Raw genomic sequence first — 21,260 nt, forward strand, 5'->3', positions numbered from 1 at the left:
ATCCTGGGGAGTCGGTGGTGCTCTCTATCTTACCCCTGGCTCCCTAGGCATGTCCTGGGGGCTCCACCAGTCCCATCTTCAGCTCTGGCTCTGTGCTGGCACAAGTCAATCCCAAGCAGCCGCTGGGCGTTGCTGGTGCTCTGGCAACCATGCTAATAACCACGCAGAGTATTTCCTTTTGCCTCCTGACCAAACCCAGGGATGGACTGCACTAGGGTTGTGCACTTGACAGCTGATTTCCAACCTACTCTCCCTCTAATGAGAACTACATCCCACCTGACAGAGGGCAACATCTCTGTCTCTCAAAGTCTCCTATGGCACTGCTTCCTCCTTTTCCAACACCACTGCTCTACGTCCATCAGCTGATCCATCCCACTTCGTGTCAGGTCACCAGCTGGAAAGTCATCTGCTCACCGTAAAACACGTGATCGCCTCTTAGCAAATGCCCTTTCCCTGGAGATGAATGAGAGGAAGCACTGGTTCAGGGACGAAAATGAAAAGGCGCTCGGGGGTGCGGGGGGTGGGGGGGGGAGAAATTTTGGAGATATATCCCAGTGAGGAGCAGAGCCTGGACAGACAAAACACTAGTGCTTTTTCAGACACCACTCAGGTCCTCAAGCACTGGTTTCCTGATGCCATACATGAAACAGAAGGCTGATTTTGGAAACTGCATGCTCAGGAATCAAGCCAAATAGTTTGTATTCAGGGTTATGATGCTGGAGAATCCAAAGGCAGTGAGACCCCAGGCAGCCTGCCAAACCGTTTAGTCTTAGCGCTCCACCAGCAAGCACTATGGAAATGACCCTTAGTTGTAAAGGAAGAACCGCGTACCCACTCTCAGGAGAGGAACTTTGGACCCGAGAGCCAGAAGCAACCTGTAACTCACCTTTCCTTGCTGGGCACATCCTCGGGGTCCCACCAGCACCATTTCCAACCCCAGCTCTAAGCCTGGGAGTGCCAAACTGCAGGTGGGCAGTGTCAGGGCTCCTTGTCCTCTAGCGACCGTTACCTCTACTGACAATTCAGATCCCATCCTCTGCCTCCCGATGGCAAACCGTTCTGTCTGCACTGCTCATGACCATCTGTGAGCCTAATCTGGTCCTCCTTTCTTTCTCAGAAAGCTCAAGGGCCTTACAGAGGGTGGTGTTTCTCTCTCAAAGTCTCCCATATCCTTCCCTGCTCCCTATCAGCAGCCCTTGAAGTCAATCAGCCAAATGCACTATGAGTCAGATAATTGGCTGTAAATTATCTCCCCTCTGTCCTCCTTTTAGCCCCCCTTTATCTTACGCGATCTGGCTTTAGACAAGATTTCCCCTCAGGGGTGCACAAAAGGAGGGAGAGGCTCCGATCAAAGAAAAATGTGGCATATTCAGAGAACACTCGAGAGAGACAGGTTTCTGGGATGGGCAGAGCCTGCCCTCCAAAGGACCCCTCTTTTATACCCTCCACTGATGACCACTGGCCCTGCCCTCCAGATGCCAAACATCGTGGAAGCCTGATTCTGGAAGACAAAATGCCCAGTCCTCAAACAAACTGCGTGTGCTTCAGAGTTCTGCCTCTGGAGGATCAAAAGGCAGTCTGAACCTCACATATCTGTCCTTTAAGGTGGGCTTTGGGCTAGCTGTGCCACTTGAAAGTGACCCAGATGTGGGAAGGTGGAACAAGTTTCCTTTCACCAGGTAAGCCAACTTGGCCTGGAGAGTCAGGTGTGACCTGTAAGCAACCCCTCCTGGCAGGACATCTCCTGGGGTAACCACATCTCGGAGCCTAGCCGTGCCAACACCAAGCAGCTGCTGTGCTTGGCTGGCACTTCAGCGCCCTCTGGCGACCATTCTCTCCAATGACAGCTCAGAGCACCTCCTCCTGCCTCCTGAACAGACCCCTGGATGGACTGACTGCCCTGGGCTTGTGCCCTGGGTAGTTGACTTAATCCCTCCTCTCATTCTAAAGCAACCATTTTCCTCTCATAGTCAGCAAAGGTGCTCAACTCCTCCCAATCCTTCCCCTCTAGGTCATTGAGCTGAACCCACTCCAAGTCATGTGATCAGATTTCAATGAGTCAGCCTCCCCATCTTCATTTCTGTCACTCGGGTCGAGGTAAGATTTTCACCATCAGGGGTGAATGAGAGGAGGGAGGGAAGAAGCTCAGATGGAAGGAGAAGAAGGAAACTTACAGAAAACCTTCACGAGATGAGTCTATGGGATGGATGAACCTTCTGAACAGGGAAATGCTGCTTTTGCACCCTCCATTCACGGCCACCCACCCAGCTGCTCAGAGGCCACACACTGTGCAAGCCTGTTCTGGGAGCGCCGAAAGCCCAGCATTCCATCCCACACCCTTTTGTCTCAGATGCAGCCTCTGCAGAATCCAAAGGCAGTCAGAACTCTTCACGGACTGTCCAGCCACCTGGACCTCAGGCTACCTGAGCTGTCAGAAAGTGACCCGCAGATGGGAAGAGCAGGACAAGGTCCTCCCTATCAGGTGAGCTAATTAGACCCAAGAGTCAAAGGAGACCTGTAACCCGGCCCTCTTCACAGGGCATGACCGTGGCTGATCCACCACCCCCAAGTCAACTCCACCTCTGGGCTGGGATAGGCCGATGCCGAACATCCGCTGGGCTCTGTTGCCCTCTGGTGGCCAATCTCTTGCACGACAACTCAAGCCCTTCCTCCTGCCTCTGAAACAAGTCCATGGGGCTGCCCTGGCCTTGTACACCTCAGAGCCAATGTAAATCATCCTTTCCCTCTAGGAACAATGGTTTCAGCTCTCCTAGGCAAACACCGTGCATTCCTGGCTCTGGAAAACTGCATGCCAAATTTTCTGACCAACTACTTGTGGGTTGAGGGTTCTCCTTTGGGAGAACCCCAAAGTCAGCCAGACGCCTGACTGCCAGTCCCAGGGTGTGGGCTTTGGTCTGCCTGAGCTGACTGCAAGTGACCCAGATGCGTTGAAGGTGGAACCATTTCCCTTTTACCTGGTGAGCGAATTTTGACTGGAGAGTCAAGGGCGGCCTGTAACCTTCCCCTCCTCACCAGACACCCCTCCCCATCTCTGAGCCTGGAAGGGCCAACAGCAAGCAGTGGCTGGGCTTGCCCGGTGCTTCAGGGCCCTCTGGGTGGCCATTTCCTCTAAGAACAACCCAGAGCCCTCCCACTCCTGCCTCCCAAACCAACCCATGGGCTGCACTGGGCTCAGGCACCTCAGAGCTGACGTAATTCCTTCCTTTCCTTCTAGGAACAACCAAGTGCCTTCCAGGATGGGGGTGTTTCCCCCTCACAGTCACCCGTGGCTCTCACTCCTCCCTATCCCTTAGCATCCCTCTTAGTCTCTGAGCGAGCCGAACCCACTCCAAATCAAGTAACTGGGTTTACGCTAGATCAGCCTCCCCTCTTCATTTATGTGACCTGTCTTGAGCTAAGATTTTTTTTCCCCCCCCTTGGGGTGAAGGAAAAGAGGGAGAGGCTCAGACGGAAGAAATAGAAGGATATTTTCAGAGAACCCTCAAGAGACAAGTTTTGGGAAATGTGCAACCTTCCCACCAAGGAACCTCTGCTTTTCCACTCACCATTCACGACCACCCCACCCAGCTTTCCAGATGCCAAACATGGTGCAGGCATGATCCTGGAGCACTGCGTGTCAAGTAGCCAAGCCAACTGCCTCTGTGTTCAGTTTTCTGCCTCCGCAGAACCCAAAGGCAGTCACCACTCTTGCCAGCCTGCCCAACTGTCTGGACGTTAGGCCACCTGAGCTGTCTGAGAGCGCCCCACAGATGGGAAGGCAGAAGAACAGGGTCCTTCCTCTCAGGGGAGGTAACTATCCTGGGGAGTCGGTGGTGCTCTCTATCTTACCCCTGGCTCCCTAGGCATGTCCTGGGGGCTCCACCAGTCCCATCTTCAGCTCTGGCTCTGTGCTGGCACAAGTCAATCCCAAGCAGCCTCTGGGCGTTGCTGGTGCTCTGGCAACCATGCTAATAACCACGCAGAGTATTTCCTTTTGCCTCCTGACCAAACCCAGGGATGGACTGCACTAGGGTTGTGCACTTGACAGCTGATTTCCAACCTACTCTCCCTCTAATGAGAACTACATCCCACCTGACAGAGGGCAACATCTCTGTCTCTCAAAGTCTCCTATGGCACTGCTTCCTCCTTTTCCAACACCACTGCTCTACGTCCATCAGCTGATCCATCCCACTTCGTGTCAGGTCCCCAGCTGGAAAGTCATCTGCTCACCGTAAAACACGTGATCGCCTCTTAGCAAATGCCCTTTCCCTGGAGATGAATGAGAGGAAGCACTGGTTCAGGAACGAAAATGAAAAGGCGCTCGGGGGTGCGGGGGGTGGGGGGGGAGAAATTTTGGAGATATATCCCAGTGAGGAGCAGAGCCTGGACAGACAAAACACTAGTGCTTTTTCAGACACCACTCAGGTCCTCAAGCACTGGTTTCCTGATGCCATACATGAAACAGAAGGCTGATTTTGGAAACTGCATGCTCAGGAATCAAGCCAAATAGTTCGTATTCAGGGTTATGATGCTGGAGAATCCAAAGGCAGTGAGACCCCAGGCAGCCTGCCAAACCGTTTAGTCTTAGCGCTCCACCAGCAAGCACTATGGAAATGACCCTTAGTTGTAAAGGAAGAACCCGCGTAACCCACTCTCAGGAGAGGAACTTTGGACCCCCGAGAGCCAGAAGCAACCTGTAACTCACCTTTCCTTGCTGGGCCACATCCTCGGGGTTCCACCAGCACCATTCCCAACCCCAGCTCTAAGCCTGGGAGTGCCAAACTGCAGGTGGGCAGTGTCAGGGCTCCTTGTCCTCTAGCGACCGTTACCTCTACTGACAATTCAAGATCCCATCCTCTTGCCTCCCGATGGCAAACGGTTCTGTCTGCACTGCTCGTGACCATCTGTGAGCCTAATCTGGGTCCTCCTTTCTTTCTCAGAAAAGCTCAAGGGCCTTACAGAGGGTGGTGTTTCTCTCTCAAGTCTCCCATATCCTTCCCTGCTCCCTATCAGGCAGCCCTTGAAGTCAATCAGCCAAATGCACTATGAGTCAGATAATTGGCTGTAAATTATCTCCCCTCTGTCCTCCTTTTAGCCCCCCTTGATCTTACGCGATCTGGCTTTAGACAAGATTTCCCCTCAGGGGTGCACAAAAGGAGGGAGAGGCTCCGATCAAAGAAAAATGTGGCATATTCAGAGAACACTCGAGAGAGACAGGTTTCTGGGATGGGCAGAGCCTGCCCTCCAAACGACCCCTCTTTTATACCCTCCCACTGATGACCACTGGCCCTGCCCTCCAGAATGCCAAACATCGTGGAAGCCTGATTCTGGAGACAAAATGCCCAGTCCTCAAAACAACTGCGTGTGCTTCAAGAGTTCTGCCTCCGGAGGATCAAAAAGGCAGTCTGAACCTCACATATCTGTCCTTTAAGGTGGGCTTTGGGCTAGCTGTGCCACTTGAAAGTGACCCGATGTGGGAAGGTGGAACAAGTTGTCCTTTCACAGGGTAAGCCAACTTGGCCTGGAGAGTCAGGTGTGACCTGTAAGCAACCCCTCCTGGCAGGACATCTCCTGGGGTAACCACATCTCGAGCCTAGCCGTGCCAACACCAAGCAGCTGTGTGCTTGGGTGGCACGTCAGCGCCCTCTGGCGACCATTCTCTCCAATGACAGCTCAGAGCACCTCCTCCTGCCTCCTGAACAGACCCCTGGATGGACTGACTGCCCTGGGCAGTTGACTTAATCCCTCCTCTCATTCTAAAGCAACCATTTTCCTCTCATAGTCAGCAAAGGTGCTCAACTCCTCCCAATCCTTCCCCTCTAGGTCATTGAGCTGAACCCACTCCAAGTCATGTGATCAGATTTCAACGAGTCAGCCTCCCCATCTTCATTTCTGTCACTCGGGTCGAGGTAAGATTTTCACCATCAGGGGTGAATGAGGGAGGGAGGGAAGAAGCTCAGATGGAAGGAAAAGAAGGAAACTTACAGAAAACCTTCACGAGATGAGTCTATGGGATGGATGAACCTTCTGAGCAGGGAAATGCTGCTTTTGCACCCTCCATTCACGGCCACCCACCCAGCTGCTCAGAGGCCACACACTGTGCAAGCCTGTTCTGGGAGCGCCGAAAGCCCAGCATTCCATCCCACACCCTTTTGTCTCAGATGCAGCCTCTGCAGAATCCAAAGGCAGTCAGAACTCTTCACGGACTGTCCAGTCACCTGGACCTCAGGCTACCTGAGCTGTCAGAAAGTGACCCGCAGATGGGAAGAGCAGGACAAGGTCCTCCCTATCAGGTGAGCTAATTTAGACCCAAGAGTCAAAGGAGACCTGTAACCCGCGCCCTCTTCACAGGGCATGACCGTGGCTGATCCACCACCCCCAAGTCAAACTCCACCTCTGGGCTGGGATAGGCCGATGCCGAACATCCGCTGGGCTCTGTTGCCCTCTGGTGGCCAATCTCTTGCATGACAATCAAAGCCCTTCCTCCTGCCTCTGAAACAAGTCCAGGGGGCTGCCCTGGCCTTGTACACCTCAGAGCCAATGTAAATCATCCTTTCCCTCTAGGAACAATGGTTTCAGCTCTCCTAGGCAAACACCGTGCATTCCTGGCTCTGGAAAACTGCATGCCAAGTTTTCTGACCAACTACTTGTGGGTTGAGAGTTCTCCTTTGGGAGAACCCCAAAGTCAGCCAGACGCCTGACTGCCAGTCCCAGGGTGTGGGCTTTGGTCTGCCTGAGCTGACTGCAAGTGACCCAGATGCGTTGAAGGTGGAACCATTTCCCTTTTACCTGGTGAGCGAATTTTGACTGGAGAGTCAAGGGCGGCCTGTAACCTTCCCCTCCTCACCAGACACCTCCCCATCTCTGAGCCTGGAAGGGCCAACAGCAAGCAGTGGCTGGGCTTGCCCGGTGCTTCAGGGCCCTCTGGTGGCCATTTCCTCTAATAACAACCCGGAGCCCTCCCACTCCTGCCTCCCAAACCAACCCATGGGCTGCACTGGGCTCGGGCACCTCAGAGCTGACGTAATTCCTTCCTTTCCTTCTAGGAACAACCAAGTGCCTTCCAGGATGGGGGTGTTTCCCCCTCACAGTCACCCGTGGCTCTCACTCCTCCCTATCCCTTAGCATCCCTCTTAGTCTCTGAGCGAGCTGAACCCACTCCAAATCAAGTAACTGGGTTTACGCTAGATCAGCCTCCCCTCTTCATTTATGTGACCTGTCTTGAACTAAGATTTTTTTTTTCCCCCTTGGGGTGAAGGAAAAGAGGGAGAGGCTCGGACGGAAGAAATAGAAGGATATTTTCAGGGAACCCTCAAGAGACAAGTTTTGGGAAATGTGCAACCTTCCCACCAAGGAACCTCTGCTTTTCCACTCACCATTCACGACCACCCACCCAGCTTTCCAGATGCCAAACATGGTGCAGGCATGATCCTGGAGCACTGCGTGTCGAGTAGCCAAGCCAACTGCCTCTGGGTTCAGGTTTCTGCCTCCGCAGAACCCAAAGGCAGTCACCACTCTTGCCAGCCTGCCCAACTGTCTGGACGTTAGGCCACCTGAGCTGTCTGAGAGCGCCCCACAGATGGGAAGGCAGAAGAACAGGGTCCTTCCTCTCAGGGGAGGTAACTATCCTGGGGAGTCGGTGGTGCTCTCTATCTTACCCCTGGCTCCCTAGGCATGTCCTGGGGGCTCCACCAGTCCCATCTTCAGCTCTGGCTCTGTGCTGGCACAAGTCAATCCCAAGCAGCCTCCGGGCGTTGCTGGTGCTCTGGCAACCATGCTAATAACCACGCAGAGTATTTCCTTTTGCCTCCTGACCAAACCCAGGGATGGACTGCACTAGGGTTGTGCACTTGACAGCTGATTTCCAACCTACTCTCCCTCTAATGAGAACTACATCCCACCTGACAGAGGGCAACATCTCTGTCTCTCAAAGTCTCCTATGGCACTGCTTCCTCCTTTTCCAACACCACTGCTCTACGTCCATCAGCTGATCCATCCCACTTCGTGTCAGGCCACCAGCTGGAAAGTCATCTGCTCACCGTAAACACGTGATCGCCTCTTAGCAAATGCCCTTTCCCTGGAGATGATGAGAGGAAGCATGGTTCAGGGACGAAATGAAAAGGCGCTCGGGGGTGGGGGGGTGGGGGGGAGAAATTTTGGAGCTATATCCCAGTGAGGAGCAGAGCCTGGACAGACAAAACACTAGTGCTTTTTCAGACACCACTCAGGTCCTCAAGCACTGGTTTCCTGATGCCATACATGAAACAGAAGGCTGATTTTGGAAACTGCATGCTCAGGAATCAAGCCAAATAGTTTGTATTCAGGGTTATGATGCTGGAGAATCCAAAGGCAGTGAGACCCCAGGCAGCCTGCCAAACCGTTTAGTCTTAGCGCTCCACCAGCAAGCACTATGGAAATGACCCTTAGTTGTAAAGGAAGAACCGCGTACCCACTCTCAGGAGAGGAACTTTGGACGAGAGCCGAGAGCAGAAGCAACCTGTAACTCACCTTTCCTTGCTGGGCACATCCTCGGGGTGCCACCAGCACCATTTCCAACCCCAGCTCTAAGCCTGGGAGTGCCAAACTGCAGGTGGGCAGTGTCAGGGCTCCTTGTCCTCTAGCGACCGTTACCTCTACTGACAATTCAGATCCCATCCTCTGCCTCCCGATGGCAAACCGTTCTGTCTGCACTGCTCGTGACCATCTGTGAGCCTCATCTGGTCCTCCTTTCTTTCTCAGAAAACTCAAGGGCCTTACAGAGGGTGGTGTTTCTCTCTCAAAGTCTCCCATATCCTTCCCTGCTCCCTATCAGCAGCCCTTGAAGTCAATCAGCCAAAGGCACTATGAGTCAGATAATTGGCTGTAAATTATCTCCCCTCTGTCCTCCTTTTAGCCCCCCTTTATCTTACGCGATCTGGCTTTAGACAAGATTTCCCCTCAGGGGTGCACAAAAGGAGGGAGAGGCTCCGATCAAAGAAAAATGTGGAATATTCAGAGAACACTCGAGAGAGACAGGTTTCTGGGATGGGCAGAGCCTGCCCTCCAAAGGACCCCTCTTTTATACCCTCCACTGATGACCACTGGCCCTGCCCTCCAGATGCCAAACATCGTGGAAGCCTGATTCTGGAAGACAAAATGCCCAGTCCTCAAACAAACTGCGTGTGCTTCAGAGTTCTGCCTCTGGAGGATCAAAAGGCAGTCTGAACCTCACATATCTGTCCTTTAAGGTGGGCTTTGGGCTAGCTGTGCCACTTGAAAGTGACCCAGATGTGGGAAGGTGGAACAAGTTTCCTTTCACCAGGTAAGCCAACTTGGCCTGGAGAGTCAGGTGTGACCTGTAAGCAACCCCTCCTGGCAGGACATCTCCTGGGGTAACCACATCTCGGAGCCTAGCCGTGCCAACACCAAGCAGCTGCTGTGCTTGGCTGGCACTTCAGCGCCCTCTGGCGACCATTCTCTCCAATGACAGCTCAGAGCACCTCCTCCTGCCTCCTGAACAGACCCCTGGATGGACTGACTGCCCTGGGCAGTTGACTTAATCCCTCCTCTCATTCTAAAGCAACCATTTTCCTCTCATAGTCAGCAAAGGTGCTCAACTCCTCCCAATCCTTCCCCTCTAGGTCATTGAGCTGAACCCACTCCAAGTCATGTGATCAGATTTCAATGAGTCAGCCTCCCCATCTTCACTTCTGTCACTCGGGTCGAGGTAAGATTTTCACCATCAGGGGTGAATGAGAGGGAAGGAGGGAGGGAAGAAGCTCAGATGGAAGGAAAAGAAGGAAACTTACAGAAAACCTTCACGAGATGAGTCTATGGGATGGATGAACCTTCTGACAGGGAAATGCTGCTTTTGCACCCTCCATTCACGGCCACCCACCCAGCTGCTCAGAGGCCACACACTGTGCAAGCCTGTTCTGGGAGCGCCGAAAGCCCAGCATTCCATCCCACACCCTTTTGTCTCAGATGCAGCCTCTGCAGAATCCAAAGGCAGTCAGAACTCTTCACGGACTGTCCAGTCACCTGGACCTCAGGCTACCTGAGCTGTCAGAAAGTGACCCGCAGGGAAGAGCAGGACAAGGTCCTCCCTATCAGGTGAGCTAATTTAGACCCAAGAGTCAAAGGAGACCTGTAACCCGGCCCTCTTCACAGGGCATGACCGTGGCCGATCCACCACCCCAAGTCAAACTCCACCTCTGGGCTGGGATAGGCCGATGCCGAACATCCGCTGGGCTCTGTTGCCCTCTGGTGGCCAATCTCTTGCATGACAACTCAAAGCCCTTCCTCCTGCTCTGAAACAAGTCCAGGGGGCTGCCCTGGCCTTGTACACCTCAGAGCCAATGTAAATCATCCTTTCCCTCTAGGAACAATGGTTTTCAGCTCTCCTAGGCAAAACACCGTGCATTCCTGGCTCTGGAAAACTGCATGCCAAATTTTCTGACCAACTACTTGTGGGTTGAGAGTTCTCCTTTGGGAGAACCCCAAAGTCAGCCAGACGCCTGACTGCCAGTCCCAGGGTGTGGGCTTTGGTCTGCCTGAGCTGACTGCAAGTGACCCAGATGCGTTGAAGGTGGAACCATTTCCCTTTTACCTGGTGAGCGAATTTTGACTGGAGAGTCAAGGGCGGCCTGTAACCTTCCCCTCCTCACCAGACACCCCTCCCCATCTCTGAGCCTGGAAGGGCCAACAGCAAGCAGTTGCTGGGCTTGCCCGGTGCTTCAGGGCCCTCTGGTGGCCATTTCCTCTAATGACAACCCAGAGCCCTCCCACTCCTGCCTCCCAAACCAACCCATGGGCTGCACTGGGCTCGGGCACCTCAGAGCTGACGTAATTCCTTCCTTTCCTTCTAGGAACAACCAAGTGCCTTCCAGGATGGGGGTGTTTCCCCCTCACAGTCACCCGTGGCTCTCACTCCTCCCTATCCCTTAGCATCCCTCTTAGTCTCTGAGCGAGCTGAACCCACTCCAAATCAAGTAACTGGGTTTACGCTAGATCAGCCTCCCCTCTTCATTTATGTGACCTGTCTTGAACTAAGATTTTTTTTTTTCCCCCCTTGGGGTGAAGGAAAAGAGGGAGAGGCTCGGACGGAAGAAATAGAAGGATATTTTCAGGGAAACCCTCAAGAGACAGTTTTGGGAAATGTGCAACCTTCCCACCAAGGAACCTCTGCTTTTCCACTCACCATTCACGACCACCCACCCAGCTTTCCAGATGCCAAACATGGTGCAGGCATGATCCTGGAGCACTGCGTGTCGAGTAGCCAAGCCAACTGCCTCTGGGTTCAGGTTTCTGCCTCCGCAGAACCCAAAGGCAGTCACCACTCTTGCCAGCCTGCCCAACTGTCTGGACGTTAGGCCACCTGAGCTGTCTGAGAGCGCCCCACAGATGGGAAGGCAGAAGAACAGGGTCCTTCCTCTCAGGGGAGGTAACTATCCTGGGGAGTCGGTGGTGCTCTCTATCTTACCCTGGCTCCCTAGGCATGTCCTGGGGGCCACCAGTCCCATCTTCAGCTCTGGCTCTGTGCTGGCACAAGTCAATCCCAAGCAGCCGCTGGGCGTTGCTGGTGCTCTGGCAACCATGCTAATAACCACGCAGAGTATCTCCTTTTGCCTCCTGACCAAACCCAGGGATGGACTGCACTAGGGTTGTGCACTTGACAGCTGATTTCCAACCTACTCTCCCTCTAATGAGAACTACATCCCACCTGACAGAGGGCAACATCTCTGTCTCTCAAAGTCTCCTATGGCACTGCTTCCTCCTTTTCCAACACCACTGCTCTACGTCCATCAGCTGATCCATCCCACTTCGTGTCAGGCCACCAGCTGGAAAGTCATCTGCTCACCGTAAAACACGTGATCGCCTCTTAGCAAATGCCCTTTCCCTGGAGATGAATGAGAGGAAGCACTGGTTCAGGGACGAAAATGAAAAGGCGCTCGGGGGTGGGGGGGGGTGGGGGGGAGAAATTTTGGAGCTATATCCCAGTGAGGAGCAGAGCCTGGACAGACAAAACACTAGTGCTTTTTCAGACACCACTCAGGTCCTCAAGCACTGGTTTCCTGATGCCATACATGAAACAGAAGGCTGATTTTGGAAAGTGCATGCTCAGGAATCAAGCCAAATAGTTTGTATTCAGGGTTATGATGCTGGAGAATCCAAAGGCAGTGAGACCCCAGGCAGCCTGCCAAACCGTTTAGTCTTAGCGCTCCACCAGCAAGCACTATGGAAATGACCCTTAGTTGTAAAGGAAGAACCGCGTACCCATCTCAGGAGAGGAACTTTGGACCCGAGAGCCAGAAGCAACCTGTAACTCACCTTTCCTTGCTGGGCACATCCTCGGGGTCCCACCAGCACCATTTCCAACCCCAGCTCTAAGCCTGGGAGTGCCAAACTGCAGGTGGGCAGTGTCAGGGCTCCTTGTCCTCTAGCGACCGTTACCTCACTGACAATCAGATCCCATCCTCTGCCTCCCGATGGCAAACCGTTCTGTCTGCACTGCTCGTGACCATCTGTGAGCCTCATGGTCCTCCTTTCTTTCTCAGAAACTCAAGGGCCTTACAGAGGGTGGTGTTTCTCTCTCAAGTCTCCCATATCCTTCCCTGCTCCCTATCAGCAGCCCTTGAAGTCAATCAGCCAAAGGCACTATGAGTCAGATAATTGGCTGTAAATTATCTCCCCTCTGTCCTCCTTTTAGCCCCCCTTTATCTTACGCGATCTGGCTTTAGACAAGATTTCCCCTCAGGGGTGCACAAAAGGAGGGAGAGGCTCCGATCAAAGAAAAATGTGGCATATTCAGAGAACACTCGAGAGAGACAGGTTTCTGGGATGGGCAGAGCCTGCCCTCCAAAGGACCCCTCTTTTATACCCTCCACTGATGACCACTGGCCCTGCCCTCCAGATGCCAAACATCGTGGAAGCCTGATTCTGGAAGACAAAATGCCCAGTCCTCAAACAAACTGCGTGTGCTTCAGAGTTCTGCCTCTGGAGGATCAAAAGGCAGTCTGAACCTCACATATCTGTCCTTTAAGGTGGGCTTTGGGCTAGCTGTGCCACTTGAAAGTGACCCAGATGTGGGAAGGTGGAACAAGTTTCCTTTCACCAGGTAAGCCAACTTGGCCTGGAGAGTCAGGTGTGACCTGTAAGCAACCCCTCCTGGCAGGACATCTCCTGGGGTAACCACATCTCGGAGCCTAGCCGTGCCAACACCAAGCAGCTGCTGTGCTTGGCTGGCACTTCAGCGCCCTCTGGCGACCATTCTCTCCAATGACAGCTCAGAGCACCTCCTCCTGCCTCCTGAACAGACCCCTGGATGGACTGACTGCCCTGGGCAGTTGACTTAATCCCTCCTCTCATTCTAAAGCAACCATTTTCCTCTCATAGTCAGCAAAGGTGCTCAACTCCTCCCAATCCTTCCCTCTAGGTCATTGAGCTGAACCCACTCCAAGTCATGTGATCAGATTTCAATGAGTCAGCCTCCCCATCTTCATTCTGTCACTCGGGTCGAGGTAAGATTTTCACCATCAGGGGTGAATGAGAGAGGAGGGAGGGAAGAAGCTCAGATGGAAGAAGAAGGAAACTTACAGAAAACCTTCACGAGATGAGTCTATGGGATGGATGAACCTTCTGAACAGGGAAATGCTGCTTTTGCACCCTCCATTCACGGCCACCCACCCAGCTGCTCAGAGGCCACACACTGTGCAAGCCTGTTCTGGGAGCGCCGAAAGCCCAGCATTCCATCCCACACCCTTTGTCTCAGATGCAGCCTCTGCAGAATCCAAAGGCAGTCAGAACTCTTCACGGACTGTCCAGTCACCTGGACCTCAGGCTACCTGAGCTGTCAGAAAGTGACCCGCAGATGGGAAGAGCAGGACAAGGTCCTCCCTATCAGGTGAGCTAATTTAGACCCAAGAGTCAAAGGAGACCTGTAACCCGGCCCTCTTCACAGGGCATGACCGTGGCTGATCCACCACCCCCAAGTCAAACTCCACCTCTGGGCTGGGATAGGCCGATGCCGAACATCCGCTGGGCTCTGTTGCCCTCTGGTGGCCAATCTCTTGCATGACAACTCAAAGCCCTTCCTCCTGCCTCTGAAACAAGTCCAGGGGGCTGCCCTGGCCTTGTACACCTCAGAGCCAATGTAAATCATCCTTTCCCTCTAGGAACAATGGTTTCAGCTCTCCTAGGCAAACACCGTGCATTCCTGGCTCTGGAAAACTGCATGCCAAATTTTCTGACCAACTACTTGTGGGTTGAGAGTTCTCCTTTGGGAGAACCCCAAAGTCAGCCAGACGCCTGACTGCCAGTCCCAGGGTGTGGGCTTGGTCTGCCTGAGCTGACTGCAAGTGACCCAGATGCGTTGAAGGTGGAACCATTTCCCTTTTACCTGGTGAGCGAATTTTGACTGGAGAGTCAAGGGCGGCCTGTAACCTTCCCCTCCTCACCAGACACCCCTCCCCATCTCTGAGCCTGGAAGGGCCAACAGCAAGCAGTTGCTGGGCTTGCCCGGTGCTTCAGGGCCCTCTGGTGGCCATTTCCTCTAATGACAACCCAGAGCCCTCCCACTCCTGCCTCCCAAACCAACCCATGGGCTGCACTGGGCTCGGGCACCTCAGAGCTGACGTAATTCCTTCCTTTCCTTCTAGGAACAACCAAGTGCCTTCCAGGATGGGGGTGTTTCCCCCTCACAGTCACCCGTGGCTCTCACTCCTCCCTATCCCTTAGCATCCCTCTTAGTCTCTGAGCGAGCTGAACCCACTCCAAATCAAGTAACTGGGTTTACGCTAGATCAGCCTCCCCTCTTCATTTATGTGACCTGTCTTGAACTAAGATTTTTTTTTTTCCCCCCTTGGGGTGAAGGAAAAGAGGGAGAGGCTCGGACGGAAGAAATAGAAGGATATTTTCAGGGAACCCTCAAGAGACAAGTTTTGGGAAATGTGCAACCTTCCCACCAAGGAACCTCTGCTTTTCCACTCACCATTCACGACCACCCACCCAGCTTTCCAGGTGCCAAACATGGTGCAGGCATGATCCTGGAGCACTGCGTGTCGAGTAGCCAAGCCAACTGCCTCTGGGTTCAGGTTTCTGCCTCCGCAGAACCCAAAGGCAGTCACCACTCTTGCCAGCCTGCCCAACTGTCTGGACGTTAGGCCACCTGAGCTGTCTGAGAGCGCCCCACAGATGGGAAGGCAGAAGAACAGGGTCCTTCCTCTCAGGGGAGGTAACTATCCTGGGGAGTCGGTGGTGCTCTCTATCTTACCCCTGGCTCCCTAGGCATGTCCTGGGGGCTCCACCAGTCCCATCTTCAGCTCTGGCTCTGTGCTGGCACAAGTCAATCCCAAGCAGCCGCTGGGCGTTGCTGGTGCTCTGGCAACCATGCTAATAACCACGCAGAGTATCTCCTTTTGCCTCCTGACCAAACCCAGGGATGGACTGCACTAGGGTTGTGCACTTGACAGCTGATTTCCAACCTACTCTCCCTCTAATGAGAACTACATCCCACCTGACAGAGGGCAACATCTCTGTCTCTCAAAGTCTCCTATGGCACTGCTTCCTCCTTTTCCAACACCACTGCTCTACGTCCATCAGCTGATCCATCCCACTTCGTGTCAGGCCACCAGCTGGAAAGTCATCTGCTCACCGTAAAACACGTGATCGCCTCTTAGCAAATGCCCTTTCCCTGGAGATGAATGAGAGGAAGCACTGGTTCAGGGACGAAAATGAAAAGGCGCTCGGGGGTGCGGGGGGAGAAATTTTGGAGCTATATCCCAGTGAGGAGCAGAGCCTGGACAGACAAAACACTAGTGCTTTTTCAGACACCACTCAGGTCCTCAAGCACTGGTTTCCTGATGCCATACATGAAACAGAAGGCTGATTTTGGAAAGTGCATGCTCAGGAATCAAGCCAAATAGTTTGTATTCAGGGTTATGATGCTGGAGAATCCAAAGGCAGTGAGACCCCAGGCAGCCTGCCAAACCGTTTAGTCTTAGCGCTCCACCAGCAAGCCTCTTGAACAAACACATCGACTTCCCTGGTATTGCTGATTCAGTTGCTCCTCTAAGAACAACCAAATTCTTTCCAGAGAGAGTATTTTCCCCCTCCAATTCAGCTTTGGCACTTACTTCCCCCAATCCTTCACCATTCCTCTTAGTCCATGAGGCACCTCCACTCTGAATCAGGCAATCTTTTTAAAATTAATCATACCCTCCTCATTTACGTGACTTTCTTGAGCCAGATTTTTCCTCTGGTGTGATCCAGAGGATGGAGAGGCTCGTATGGAAGAAAAGAAGAAATTTTTCAGAGACCCCTCAAGAGACAAGTCTGTAGGATCATCGTAGCCCGCCCACCAATGAAACTCTGCTTTTACACTCTTCATTCATGACCACAAGCCCAGCTTTCCAGGCCCCACGCAGTGTGCAAGTCTGGTCCTGGAGCACTGCTTGCCCAATATTCAAGCCAACTCCTCTTGGGTTGATTTCCCTCCTCTTCTCACTCTAAGAACCACCACTGGCCTCATGTGTGTCCGTGAGCCATCTCTCTCTCTCAACATCTCCCAGCACAGTCCTTTCTCGCTGTCCAACACTACTAGGCTGGTTGGAGCTTGCCCTACCTCCAGGACAGCCCCAAACTCACCCTCCCCAAAGTCACTGGAGTGACACCTATCTGGTATCGAGGCACATATTCAGGTCAAGACTGGCAAGCTGTTTTTACAGTAATTCTCTAGGCACAAGGAAATTTTAGATATTTGTGGATTTTGACTGACACCTTCTCAGACTGCATGGAGTCATTTCCCACCTGAACTGAGACTGCCTTGGAGGTTTCTTTCTTTTTTTCTTTTTTTTTGTATTTTTGCTATTTCTTGGGCCGCTCCCGCGGCATATGTAGATTCCCAGGCTATGGGTCGAATCGGAGCTGTAGCCACCAGCCTCCACCGCAGCCACAGCAACACGGTATCCGAGCCGCGTCTGCAACCTACACCACAGAACACGGCAACACCAGATCCTTAAGCCACTGAGCAAGGGCAGGGACAAAATCCGCAACCTCATGGTTCCTAGTCGGATTCGTTAACCACTGCGCCACGATGGGAACTCCTGCCTTGGAGGTTTCTAAGAACTTTCTCAAGAAAAGCATTCCCCGTTTGGTCCCCTAAGTCCATCAAGAGGGACAGTGGGCCTGCCTTTGTTCCCCAAATTAGTAAGGGAGTCTCTGGGAATTAAATGGGGTTTACCCTCCACTTGGAAACCACAATCCTCAGGAAAGTAGAACAAATCAAATCCTCAAAAGAATCTCCTAGATTTCCCATTGTGCCTCAGAAGGAGAAGGTAGTTCTGGATTGTTTTATGGTGTAAAGCTGTGATTATTTTCCCCTCTCTGTATGGCATATTTCTATTAGTCCATATCCCCCAGGGTCGTCTCAGAGCCAGTTCCTTCAGGAATGTGCCTCCCATACATGGTCTCATATCGACTCAACATGATTTTTCCCTTTAGGGACTATTCGCATTTGCACAAGTACTATGGGGAAAACGGAGATCAAGCGTTGGTGAGTGTCTTGACATAATTTGAATGTTTCCCTTTATTATTTATTTTACTGCAGTGTGTGTATATACATATATATATGTATATATATAAATACATACAGAGAGAGAGAGAGAGAGATGGATTCATTTTTTTCCCCATATAGGTTATTACAGAATATTGAGTATATTTCCCTGTGCTCTACAACAGATTCTTGCTCATTTTCTATTCTGTACATAGTAGTGTGTATATGCTAATACTATTGTCCCAATCTATTCCCCCTCCCCATGGTTTCCCCCTGGGTAACCATAAGTTTGATTTCAAGAGCTGTGTTTGTTTATATTTTATATAGAAGTTTTGTATAATTTTACTAGATTCCACATAGAAGTGATCACATAAGGTATTTGTCTGATTTACTTGGTATGTTAAACTCTAGGTCCACCCATGTTGCTGCAAATGGCATTATTTCTTTTTACAGCCAAGTAATATTCCATTATATATACCACATCTTTAGCCATTCCTCTGTCAAAGGACATTTAAGTGGCTACTATGTCTTGGATAGTGTCAGTAGTTCCACAATGAATATTGGGGTGCATATAATTTTTCCAATTATGGTTTTCTCCAGATATATGTCCAGAAGTTTCTTTTTTGTTTTTTTTTTTTTGTTTTTCTTTTTAGGGCTGCATTGAGGCATATGGAAGTCCCCAGGGTAGGAGTTAAATAGGAGCTGCAGCTGTTTTCCTATACGACAGCCACAGCAATGCCAGACCCCAGCTGCATCTGCAACCTGTGCTGCATCTTGCAGCAATTCTGGATCCTTGCTTAAATGATGCCCAGCTTGTGCACAATGCACACTAGGCTGGTAAGTTCTAGGAGCCTAGGTATAACCATTCATAATATCACCCAGCACTGAGATAAAGGGGCAAAAATATTCCCTCCAGCAGGAGTAGGGATTGCTCTTTGGTGGCCCCATGGGGAGGTTCTGCATACCATGAAATCACTGTACAAATCCTTACACGAGCCCCTGAGGACTTGCCTAAAAGCATGAGGGATGCTTTATTCCCTCATGCTTTATTCCATACTTCTCTGGACTCAGTAGAAAATATTGTACTTGACAGTAGGCTAGCCCTTGACTACTTCCTGGCTGAGCAAGGGAAATTCTGCATAGTTATTAATAAAACCCACCACATGCATGGGAATAACTCTGGTCAGATTGAGGTAACCATAAGAGATGTATAAGCAAGATCAAAGGGCACAAAGATATACCCCCAAAGGTCCCAATCCAAGCTCTGTCCAGAATATGGTCAGAGAGAGCCTTTCTAGTTTAAGCTGGTTTCTTCCATTTCTTGGCACACTGACTGCAATCAAACTTGTGCTCATTTTCAGGCCTTGCTTCCATAACTGCCTTGTCAACTTCGTTATCAAAGAACTTGAATCCCTCAAACTTCAGATGATACTAACACAAGGGTACAAGAACTGAGACTGCAGCCTTGTGAAGCTCAGACTTATGTTAGGCAGAGCAGGGACAGTTCTGTGCCTCCAATCCAGGGGAAACCTATGCCCATATTCAGCAGGAAGCAGCCCCAGAAGACAGACCTTCCCCTCAAGAATGGGGAGTAGTGATGAGGAAAGGGGGTGTTGTTGCCAGAGCCAACAGCAGATCCTTGCCAAAGCCTGCAAAACCCTCCTTGAACTGGAGTTATCATGTATCAAGAAGTGAAATGTCTGGAGACAAGAGGAGGAAGCTATAGGAAGAGACAAACCAGATGGAACCAGGTGGAATCAGGATGATGATGACTCTGACCTCCCCCAGACTCCGAGTCTCATTCAACACAGATTTTGCCACATTAGCTACTAGATGACACACCTACTGGTGGTCGTGTCAGGAAGATGCTGACCAAAAAAGGATAAAAGGGGGGTGGCACCCATTTCCAGGAAAGTCCTGGCACTTCCCTGCAGAGTAATGGGCAGGCCTCCCTGTCATTAGCCTCACTCCTCTTCCCTTTATCTTTACTCCTTAAAATCAAAGACCTCTCACAACTTGGCTGGGAACTTCAGCTGTGAACTAAGGTCCTACTTATCCATTCTTTGCCCACTGAATAAAACCTGGGCATCCACCTCCACTTTGGTTTCATTTTTTTGGCTGCATAAACCCAAACTAGCATCTAGTCTATGCTTTTTTCTTTTTCTTTTTAGGGCACTGGTGAGGCATGTGGAAACTCCCAGGCTAGGGATTGAATTGGGGTTATAGTTCCTGCCTGCACCACAGCCATGGCAATGTGGGATCTGAGCCATGACCTACACCACAGCTCATGGCAACTCTGGATCCTTGAACCACTGGGCAAGGCCAGGGATCAAATCCACTTCTTCATGGGTATGATTTGGGTTTGTTACCACTGAGCCACAGTGGGAACTCCCCTATTCTATAGTTTACTTTCATTCTTGTCCTTACACTAATGACAAGGATGATTGAAAATGACCACCTTAAAAAAAGAGACTTTGCAATGTATTTATGACCCTTGTTTGTAAATCAGAAAAATAGAACAATGCATCTCCCTAAGACTCAAGGAAGAAGCTCTAGCTCCACCTTCAGCTCCCAAATTTGGAATTCAACTTAAACTCTTCCCTGAACCATTTGCATATGGGACATTTACACTATCTTTACGTGCTGTGTAAATACTAAAAATTTTATCATAAAACTGACAGTACTATGTACATTGTGCATCACATGTCCTTCCACATATGTAAGCACAATACATATGCTTTATTACACATAATACATGATGAGGTAATTATGTTTCAATTATCTCCCTCATGTGTATAAGCATGTACTTCAGCCTGTTATTACAGGACACATTAAACAGTTCAGTCCAGGAATTCCCTCATGGCTTAGTGGTTAAGAACTTGGTATTAGACTGCTGTGGCCCAGGTTACTGCTGTGGCTTGGGTTTGATCCCAGACCTGGGAAATTCTACATGCTGCAGGTGCCACAAAGCAAAAGACAGTTCAATGCTTATTAGATTCCAGTCACTAGAGAACATTCATGGGGTAACTGAAGTGATTTATAGTGTATAGGACTATATTTATTAATTCTACATATCACATTATGTCCAAACATTTTCCAGTCAACATGCTTATCATAACCAACAACCAGAACATAGTCAGAAAGCCTTAATAAATCATCAACCTGCCCAAAAATGTGCCTCTGTCCTAGTTCAGGGCCCAAGAATCATGGGGATTTCTATAAATGAGTTATCTATCCATCCATCCATCCATCTGTCCACACTTGTGGCATGCTGAAGTTCCAGGGCCAGGGGTCATTCCCAAGCCACAGCAGTGGCAATACCAGTCTTTAACCACTAGGCCACCAGGAAACTCCAAAGGAATTACGTCTTGCATTTGGTACTTATTTTGGGGCCATTTTCCCCTTAACTTCCCACTTTTTCTCCTTAAGTAAGGCATCCCAGTGGACTATCATATCAATTTGTGTTCACACATAATCTGGCTCTATGCATTTGGTATTTTTAATTCTGGAGGGGGCTGAGACTCAGTTGTGGCCATCAGATGCCTTATCACAGTCAAGTAACTTGTAGCTGGGGTTAATCATTTACCAACATGATTAACCATAATGTGTTATTGAGTCAAAGGTCACAGGACATGCCCACCACCCTCCTCAATACAGGACAGTTTTTATAACCTATTAACAAGTACCAAACATAAAAGGGGAAATAAGGAGTTCTTGCTGTAGCTCAGTG

At 51.0% G+C, this 21,260-nt stretch overlaps 7 long non-coding RNA genes across 7 annotated transcripts; all 7 read left to right on the top strand.

Moving 5' to 3' along the window:
• Positions 1-556: 556 nt before the first annotated feature.
• Positions 557-2,403, top strand: LOC125119230 (uncharacterized). Its single transcript, XR_007133046.1, has 3 exons — positions 557-1,679; positions 2,012-2,097; positions 2,351-2,403. It is a non-coding gene; the product is annotated as an uncharacterized LOC125119230 (long non-coding RNA).
• Positions 2,404-5,869: 3,466 nt separating this feature from the next.
• On the top strand, positions 5,870-6,622 carry LOC125119231 (uncharacterized). The gene is made up of 3 exons (XR_007133047.1): positions 5,870-5,909; positions 6,162-6,293; positions 6,565-6,622. It is a non-coding gene; the product is annotated as an uncharacterized LOC125119231 (long non-coding RNA).
• Positions 6,623-6,638: 16 nt separating this feature from the next.
• LOC125119232 (uncharacterized) lies at positions 6,639-7,187 on the top strand. Its single transcript, XR_007133048.1, has 2 exons — positions 6,639-6,792; positions 7,047-7,187. It is a non-coding gene; the product is annotated as an uncharacterized LOC125119232 (long non-coding RNA).
• Positions 7,188-10,413: 3,226 nt separating this feature from the next.
• LOC125119235 (uncharacterized) lies at positions 10,414-10,988 on the top strand. The gene is made up of 2 exons (XR_007133051.1): positions 10,414-10,591; positions 10,848-10,988. It is a non-coding gene; the product is annotated as an uncharacterized LOC125119235 (long non-coding RNA).
• Positions 10,989-13,480: 2,492 nt separating this feature from the next.
• LOC125119233 (uncharacterized) lies at positions 13,481-14,305 on the top strand. The gene is made up of 3 exons (XR_007133049.1): positions 13,481-13,499; positions 13,751-13,882; positions 14,154-14,305. It is a non-coding gene; the product is annotated as an uncharacterized LOC125119233 (long non-coding RNA).
• Positions 14,306-14,315: 10 nt separating this feature from the next.
• On the top strand, positions 14,316-14,777 carry LOC125119234 (uncharacterized). Its single transcript, XR_007133050.1, has 2 exons — positions 14,316-14,380; positions 14,637-14,777. It is a non-coding gene; the product is annotated as an uncharacterized LOC125119234 (long non-coding RNA).
• A 2,664-nt stretch (positions 14,778-17,441) lies between these two features.
• Positions 17,442-19,628, top strand: LOC125119236 (uncharacterized). The gene is made up of 2 exons (XR_007133052.1): positions 17,442-17,530; positions 18,892-19,628. It is a non-coding gene; the product is annotated as an uncharacterized LOC125119236 (long non-coding RNA).
• Positions 19,629-21,260: the final 1,632 nt, after the last annotated feature.

This window comes from Phacochoerus africanus, unplaced genomic scaffold, assembly GCF_016906955.1.
Source record: "Phacochoerus africanus isolate WHEZ1 unplaced genomic scaffold, ROS_Pafr_v1 Scaffold_180, whole genome shotgun sequence".
NCBI classification, from domain to species: Eukaryota; Metazoa; Chordata; class Mammalia; order Artiodactyla; family Suidae; genus Phacochoerus; species Phacochoerus africanus.